The sequence below is a fragment of the Moschus berezovskii genome, chromosome 7 (assembly GCF_049115385.1).
Source record: "Moschus berezovskii isolate FMDL1 chromosome 7, NW_MosBer_1.0, whole genome shotgun sequence".
Classification (NCBI taxonomy): Eukaryota; Metazoa; Chordata; class Mammalia; order Artiodactyla; family Moschidae; genus Moschus; species Moschus berezovskii.
In genome coordinates, this window is record NC_142466.1 from 56,420,584 (window position 1) to 56,429,996 (window position 9,413).

General features: G+C 39.8%; 1 long non-coding RNA gene across 1 annotated transcript; it reads left to right on the forward strand.

Annotated features, from left to right (window-relative positions):
* Positions 1 to 1,571: 1,571 nt before the first annotated feature.
* LOC129557344 (uncharacterized) lies at positions 1,572 to 9,208 on the forward strand. The gene is made up of 3 exons (XR_008686199.2): positions 1,572 to 1,782; positions 2,708 to 3,321; positions 8,711 to 9,208. It is a non-coding gene; the product is annotated as an uncharacterized LOC129557344 (long non-coding RNA).
* The last annotated feature ends 205 nt before the right edge of the window (positions 9,209 to 9,413 follow it).

Here is a 9,413-nt window from a genome sequence, read left to right on the forward strand (position 1 = left end):
CAGTTTTCTTTCCTCACAGATAATGGGAAGGATGAAATCTTAATACAAATTCATTCAGAGTAAATCGAATTTCAAAAGTGGGCTCATAGGGAGAGATGTGAGCCAATGGTTTCATGGGCTCACCCTCTACATGGGTAGGAACAGCCCATATTTGAAAAGCAGCCTGAAATTCTGATGGGTGGTGATGGCAGTGGTGGGAATAATGAAGAGTACAACTAATATTTAGAGACCCCCACTGTGTTCTGGGGGCTTCCCTAGTGGCTCAGTGGTAAAGAATCCCCCTGCCAACCTGGGAGACAGGGGTTTGATCCCTGGGTCAGGAAGATCCCCTGGAGAAAGAAATGGCAGCCATCCCACTCCAGTATTCTTGCCTGAGAACCTCATGGATAGAGGAGACTGACGGGCTGCAGTCCATGGGGTTGCAGGGAGTCAGACATGACTTAGCAGCTAAAACAGCAACTGTGTGCTGGGTACTAAAAGCTCAGATATATCTACTCTGACCTCAACAGTAATCCTACATAGTGGTGCTATCATAATCCCAGTTTTACTGATGAAGAAACTTTCAGCCCAATTGAGCAAATTACTTAAGATCACATTTTCAGCAGATAAGAGAAGCAGGATTCACATCCATTGCAAATCCTATTTAATATGCAAATCTGGTTTGATAGAAATTATATGCTCCATGTAGTGAGGGCTTGATGTTTCCAGGAAACTGATAAAGACCGCATTCTTTTCTTTCTTTATTTTTGTTTCCTTTGGCTACACCACATGGCTTGCCAGATCTTAGTTCCCCTACTGAGGGTCGAACATGGGCCCCAGCAGCAAAAGCACCTAGTCCTAACCACTAGACCAACAGGGAATTCCCAAGACTGCATTCTCATACACTCAGCTAGCCACATGTACAGTACTCTGTATAGCTTCTCCCTCTTTACCCAAGACCTCATCTGACTGATGGCTTAGATGCTAGGCTTTTAGGGAGGGAAGTTATTATCCTCTGCTCCTAACAGCACCTTCACGATCTCTGTAACCAGCAAAATGGTAGAATACACTGCATAGTCTGTCCCGCTGGAAAGCTTATTGTCAGAGAGATTGATACATCTCTTCTCTACCCAATGATTACGCTGGATAAACCTAAACATTTTCAAACCCACTATAAAAAGAAATACAGTCAGTGTAAACTGAATGGCATTTATTTTCTGTTAGTACAACCCCAAGTATCTCAAGTGTTCTAGTATCCTAAGAACTTGTGATTATATTGACTATTGAGTAATGAGCAAACAAGCTCAGTTAACACAGGTGCTAATAAAGAAATACTCTTTGTAAGAAGGCATTTAAGTTAAATGAGTATGTAATTCAAGACTTGATATTATGGGGAAATTATTCATGCTTAATCTAAAAGGTCACAAGTTCAAGCACGCACTGAGCAATGGAAAATATGAAAAGTGAATTGTATGTTGAAGCAGTGGGGAGAGGCCATCTGTTGTCTCTATCCAACCCAGTAAACTATTGGTGAACAGGACATTGTTGCAGTGTTATCAGCTCTTTTAGTTATAAACAAGAACTTGGAAATGGAGATTTTCTTGTGGAATCTTCTGATTTTTAAATGTTAGCAGCAATGAACTACTTTTAAAAGATTTTGAGAGCAAAACGAAGTTTGTTGGAGGACTGAATATCATTTGTAAATCTCCAGGTCTATGCTCTCCGGTGCAGAGCAAACAAATTTTTCTCCTAGGAAGAGGGTGACATCTATAGACAAAGAGACCCAGTTCTTTATGAAGTCAGGTGAGTCTCTGATGTATGGCTTAGGAGGTAGGTAACACACTATCATTAGTTATAGATGAGCCTGATGCAGTGCTTGTAACGAAAGAGGGGAGGAGGAGAGAGAACCAAATGTGAGCAACACCCTCAATCAGAGTTCCCTTTAGGAGACCTGGCTCCTCTCTGTGACAATGTGTGAAGGTTATTTCCTAAACACAGTGAAAGAGCACCAGGTTGAGAGGTGTGGCCTCAGTAGTCTAATCCTTCCTGTTCCTTTTGCTTAAAGCCAAGGAGATTAAAATATTTATTACCTTTTATTTAACCACAATTTTGAAATATTCTAATGAAACTTTTGTGGAATTATTCATTTAAAATAATAAAAAATTAAAATACATTTCATGTATTTTATTCACTATTTAATGAACCAGAAAACATTTTTGTGAAAAATAGGTATAATTGTACTGTTTTATGATAACTAAATCTGTCAACATATTAAAGGGAATAATGACATATGTATCCACAATAATTATCTAATTATATACCTTCATAACTATATACATATATGTTTGTATACTCAGTCATGTTTAACTCTTTTCAACCCTGGACTGTAGCCTGCCAGGTTCCTCTGTCCATGGAATTTTCCAGGCAAGAATATTGGAGTGGGTTGCCATTTTCTTTTCCAGGGGGATCTTCCTGACCCAAGGGTTGAATCCACATCTCCTGCATTGGCAGGCAGATTCTTTACTGCTGCACCACCTGGGAAGCACCATACCCACGCACACACACACACACACACACAGATATATGTATATTTAACTTTATATATATTGTTCTGAACTTGTACGAAAGACTTTATCCAAAGCAAAATTATTATGGAGAAGTTGGCAACAAAAGTAAAAGTGATAAAATAAATTCTTTAAAAATTTTTATTTTTGTCTATTTTATACAGAACTATTTGGGATAATCCCAATTTACTTAGACCGGAGAGATTTCTGAATGAAAACAGACAACTGAATAAAAGTCTTGTTGAGAAAGTGTTCATTTTTGGAATGGGAATCCAGAAGTGTCTCGAAGAAGAGGTTGCACGAAATGAAGTATCCGTTTTCATCACCACAGTTCTGCAACAACTCACACTGAAGAAATGCCCCATGGTCGAGCTTGACCTGACACCCACGTATGGATTAGTCATGAAGCCAAAGCCATACCAACTTCAAGCAAAGCCCTGTTCTATGGGTAGTTCCTGTTCTTAGATTCTCAGACCAGATGGAAGTTTTCTTGTTTAATTTAGAAAAAATTGAGGCTTCAAATTCACTTAGCAAGCAGTTTATTAATAAAATTCATCCCTCTAAGCTCAGTTCCCTGGTGGCTCAGAGGATAAAGCGTCTGCCTGCAATGCAGAAGACCCGGGTTTGATCCCTGGGTTGGGAAGATCCCCTGGAGAAGGAAATGGCAACCCACTCCAGTATTCTTGCTGGAGAATCCCGTGGACAGTGGACAGAGGAACCTGGAAGGCTACAGTCTACGGGGAGGCAAAGAGTCGGAGACGACTTCACTTTCACTAAGGTCAGTTCAGTTCATTGTGTGTCATCCTAGTGTAGTGTTTTTTTAAGTGTATGGTGTAGCCTGCCTCCTCATTTGAGAGCTCTTATCTTATGAAGATATTTTAAGATAATGAAGTGTAATGTGATTCAAGGGTTTTAAACCCATGTCTCATGCGCTGGTTTCCCAAGTGTCAGTGTGCGCAATGGAGAAGGGAATGAACTAGCACTGGTAGATGGAGCAAGCAGGCAGGGGGCTTCTGTCTTCCTTCCCTCTGTGCCAGCTTCAATAGACAAATATACTGATATTAGTTTTCAACATTGGGGTCAGAATAAAAACAAAAGTTCTGGTGTTGAATGTATTTCTTTCCACTGGACTAGGAACTAGGTACTCAAGAGGTCCAGAGTAGGGAGTTAAAGTTGCCCAGAGCAGCAGAGAACATTTCATGGGATAATAGATGAGCTGTGCTGCATTTGGAGAGACAGGGGAAAGCATGTAAAGAGAGGATGTCTTCAAAATCCATTTTTATATTGGCTCTATGTTTTCTGGATTATTAATTTTTCAGGGCAAATTGGTATTTTCACAATGTTATCAGTTCCTTTCGATAACCTACTAAATATACATGTGTATTAGTTTGCAAGGGCTGCTGCTGAAACAAAATATTAATACCACAGTCTGAATGGCTTTAAAACAGACATTTGTTTTCTCACAGTTCTGGAGGCTGCAGGTCTAAGAACAAGGTGCCGGCAGGGTTGGTTCCTCTTGAAGGCTGTTTCTTGAGTCTGTAGACGGGCTGTTCTCACGTTTGGTCTATGCCCATACTTCCCTGTGTCTCTCATTTTTCTTGTTAAGGACAACAGTCATCTTCGATTAAAGCCTCATCCTAATAGCCTCATTTTAGCTTAACTATACCCTTAAAGATTTTAACTCCAAATGCAGTTACATTCTGAGGTACAGGGCATTGAGACTTCAACATTAGAATTTAGGGAGGAGCTACAATTCAGCCCTTAATAAAATGTTAGGAGGAAAAAAAGATAGCAACTAAATTTTTTTCAGTATAGTACCCAGCACTGTGCGCTTCTTTAACTGAACTTGTTAATGAGCTAAGGCATATAAGGGACATAGACAGTGAAAAGCTATTTTATTTAAAAAAAAAAAGAAAATCTATTTGAGATTGAAGGTTTAAGGGGAGTTGCATTATAAAGGGCTTGAAATACAAGCAGGAAATGAGAGCATCATCTGGGGTCTAATTCAAATGCAGAGAGCACTTAGGGATAACAACCTAAGGCCATCTCGATAATGACCATCTTGACCAGGATGTTGCAATGGAAATGGAGAAAGTAAACAACTGACAGACATGGAGGCTTAAAATTAGGACTTCATCTTTCTTTTCCAAGTACACATAAATTCAGCATTTTTCTTTGGAATAAACAAATTGGATGGCCTGTCCTTTTTTGTAAAAGCTTTTGAAATTGTTTGTATTATCCACGTGACAGTGTGTCAAATTGAAACTATTCTTGCATTTTTTTCCTGTAAGAAACTATCAAATCTTCTGTGTATGCAATAATAGTGGGGATGACAGGAACACAATAAGAATCTTGCTGTTTATCTGGTATTTTCCTTAAGGAATTGGGTTTATCGAACCTCTTGTTTTTGTTGTTTTTTCAACAGTTAGCAAATGATTCATTTATTTTAACACATTGTATTGTAAAATGCTAATTTCCACTTTGACTCTGCTCCTAAGGCATAATTAGTGTGCTATTGCACTTTTGGAAAATTTGTGTGTGCAGTTTATGCAATTTTAGAAACATGGATAAGACTAAAACAGAGAAAAGAAAGTTTAAAAGGAAAATGGAAATAGCTTTTCTTTGTCATTTAATATGTAACAATGAGCTATTTTTAACTATATGTATTTATTTGGAAATAGTCATTTATTTTATAAAAATATAATTAGAAGCAACTGTATTCCACAATTTTATATTGAAATAAATTAATTGAATAACTTAAATTTATACTTTCAAATTTTGGTGCTGGAGAAGATTCTTGAGAATCTCTTGGACTTCAAGGAGATCAAACCAGACAATCCTAAAGAAAATCAACCCTGATATTCATTGAAAGGACTGACACTGAAGCTGAAGCTCCAATACTTTGGCTACTTGATGCAAAAAACAGACTCATTGAAAAAGATCCTGATGCTGGGAAAGACAGAAGGCAAAAGGAGAAGGGGGTGGCAGAGGATGAGATGGTTAGATAGCATCACTGACTCAATGGACATGCATTTGGGCAAACTCTGGGAGACAGTGAAAGATAGAGGAGCCTGGTATGCTTCAGTCCATGGGGTTATAAAGAATTGGACATGACATAGCAACTGAACAGCAACAAAATTAAGATAAAGCTCTTTAATCATCTGGAAACCTACATGCAGAATTCATTATGAGAGAGAGCAATTGATAACAAATGGATAACAGTGGCAATCCAAGATGAGTACAATCTTTAAAGTCATATATGAAGTAAAAAAAGAGTAATAGAAATTAGATATCCTGCTACATACATGTGCATACTCAATCATTCACTTGCGCCCAACTCTTTTCAACCCCATGGACTGTAGCCTGCCAGGCTCCTCTGTCCATGGAATTTTTCCAGGGAAGAATACAAGAGCAGGTTGCCATCTCCTGCTCCTGGGGACCTTCCCAACCCAGGGATTGAACCTTTGTCTCCTGCATTAGCAGGCAAATTCTTTGCCACTGCAGACAAGTACATATAGATACTTATAACTCTGTGCCCTCCTTGTATTAATAGCTACAGCCCCTTGGGGCTTTGGGTAACACCATGAATGTGAAGGTCAGACTAGAAACTATCCACTGCATGATATGAGTGAAAGAGAATGTGTCTGGTCCCAAGTGTTTTTCAAGGAAGAAAACTTGCACCAAAATTTATAAAAACATTTACATATTCCTACATTGAAATTCTCTAATTTCTTCCCAGTCAAACTTATAATTCAGATGTGATATCAACTTACATGACAGGGTAAGAAATCAGAACCATTTTTGAGAGGCAGCAGGGGTCTCTGAGGAATTTACTATCTAAATAATTATTAATTAGATTCTAAAATCTACAGATATTTCCAGGTCTCTAGATATGTGGATGGAGAAGGAAATGGCAACCCACTCCAGTGTTCTTGCCTGGAGAATCCCAGGGATGGGGGAGCCTGGTGGGCTTCCGTCTATGGGGTCACACAGAGTCGGACACGACTGAAGTGACTTAGCAGCAGCAGCAGCAGATATGTGGATACACAATTTGATGTTTCAGATTCACACAGGACATCCCCATAAAATCCAAGCTTCATACTCTAAACAAACAAAAATTCATGGTACAGTGTACATCTTAAATCAGAAATAGCTAAAGGGTATTGTTTTACAGCTTAACAGGCTATAAAAATAAATGCCCTGTGAGGGCATCATTGACTTCCACTTCAGATAAGGATGAAAAGCAGGGTATGGACAACTGATTCTTTACGATACACACGTTTAATAGTGGGAAAGTCAAAACAAAAATCATGAAGTTTATAGGTCTTTTACTATCTTTCAGGTTATTTACAGAGAATAGTTTGCCTTAATCCAGCATTATCAAGTCCCATCAACTATAAACTGCACACATACACACAATACTGTTGCCTGTGGATGAAAGCATGTTGCATGAATGAATTTTCCAGCTAAGTGTGATGACCAAGTTATAAAATGCTCATTTTACTTAAAATCTTTCTGATGTTTTAAAATGTATTTAGATAAATAAATATAATCTTTTCCAGACTTGACATTTCTAAGGGTCCTGCACTGGTCTATATTCATTTGATACACTCTTGATCAGTCCTCCATCCCTGCCTCAATACCAATTTCATTCATTATCTTATCAGTGATCTTCCCAACTCTGCAAGCTCTATAAATGCAGGACCAAATAAAATGTCTGCTTGGCTTCCACGGTACCCCTAGTGTCCAGCACTGTTTGAGGCACAGAGCAGACAATCAATAAATGCTTGTTCAGTGAGTGTAGGAATGAATTAACGATTAAATGAATGAATCTCGTAGAGGAGCCAGAAATGCATTAGCAAAGGAAGTAACTGAAATTTTCTAGTATGGATAGTATTTCTTGCATCTCTGCTCCTGTTTTAATTTAGATCTTGTTGCCTCCATCTCCTCAGTCTGAAAATCTGTTCAGTTCTCTCACTCTTCTTTAAGCTATAATATCCAGATTTCATCAAATATACCCTTAGTTCTTTTTTTTTTTTTAACTCACATTTTTATGGCATCAGACCCCAGCTGGATATAATTAGCCACCCCTCCCTTCTCTCTGCAGGACCAGTGTCAAAGTGCATCCTAGCACTTAAGAAACTTTCAAAAGTAACATTTCAAATGTGCAATGCAGGAGAGCCCAGTTAGATTCCCGGGTCAGGAAGATCCACTGGAGAAGGGATGGGCTACCCTCTCCAGTATTCTTGGACCTCCCTTGTGGCTCCAGCTGGTAAAGAATCCGCCTGCAATGCAGGAGACCTGGGTTCGATCCCTGGGTTGGGAAGATCCACTGGAGAAGGGAAAGGCTACCCACTTCTGGCCTGGAGAATTCCAGGGACTCTATAGTCCATGGGGTCGCAAAGAGCCAGACACCACTGAGTGACTTTCACTTCACTTCAGCTTGGCTAGATGTGTCCTGGCCCACCAGTGATGGGACCAGTCTCTGGGATGCTGCCATTCCCATTCTGGCCACTCTTCTGGGGATGGTGGAAGGTGCTGTGGGTTTGGGGTCCCATAGCTCTGCTTCCAGCCTGAACTGCTCCCCACTAGCTAAGTGACTTCAGACATGCCACACACCCTCTCAGGGACCTCAGGGGACACTCGGTGAATGTGAGAGCTCTTTCTGCCAAAATAGTTTGCCCTTTGTTAGACTTGAAGTCAGGCTGGCTGGATCATGCTGGGTTCCAGCAGGCCATGACCAAGGCATAACAACCTAAAAAAAAAAAAAAAAAACAAATGTGCTCCATAAAGTCAGTGTTTCTCCCACTCTGACCTCTTCATCTTGCCAACACACAGAAATAAAGATAGGAAGCTGACCATGTCATTAACTTCACCTTGAAACTGTGTACAAGGTCCCCTGTCCTTGTCTTTTAAAGTAAAATGCTGATTCAAGAGTTAATGACTGGGAAACATGAAGATGTCGAAACAAAGAATAGCTGTTGGGCTAGGGAACTCGTAACAATTTAGACTATGATTCTGCCACATAGCAAAATCACAAAACTCCTAGTTCCCTGAAAGATAGAGATAAAGGCTTGACACACATTCCTTCGTTGTTTTACCGAACTCCTAGTTCCCTGAAAGATAGAGATAAAGGCTTGACACACATTCCTTTGTTGTTTTTACAGGAAGCAACCCATCCACCAGATGAAAACTGCTGACCGTGAGAATATAGACCCTAGACTGGTTGAAACCAGAAAGTTGATGGTGCTTGAAACCTCACCTTGGTGCCAACAAATCCAAGAACTGTCCGTGAGCTTTTCACACCCTGTTCCCTGAACACTATAAAAAATGATGTCCTGTCCTCTACTGCTTCAACCTAAAACTAGATTGTCCCTAGGACCTCATCTTGAACCAATTCCTTGCTCTCTTTTCTCCCTGTGGACAAGAGCAATTTTCTCTCTATCTACTCCCTAGCCCCAACACAATTCCTATAGGATCTGTAACTTGTGCTTTCTCTCTCTCTTTCTTTAAGTTAACCTAGCTAGAGTGTTCTTGCCTGGAGAATCCCAGGGGTGGGGGAGCCTGGTGGGCTGCCGTCTATGGGGTCGCACAGAGTCGGACAAGACTGAAGTGACTTAGCAGCAGCAGCAGCTAGAGATTTATCATTTTTATTGAAAAGATCAATAAAATTTTGGTGCCATTTATTTTCTCTCTAGTAAAGTCTTTTATTTTATTCCATTGTTTTCTGCTCTAATTTTTATTTCTTTTCTTCTGCTTACTTTGGATTTACCTTCAGTTCAGTTCATTCACTCAGTCACGTCTGACTCTTTTCAACCCCAAGGACTGCAGCACACCAGGCTTCCCTATCCATCATCAACTCTTGGAGCT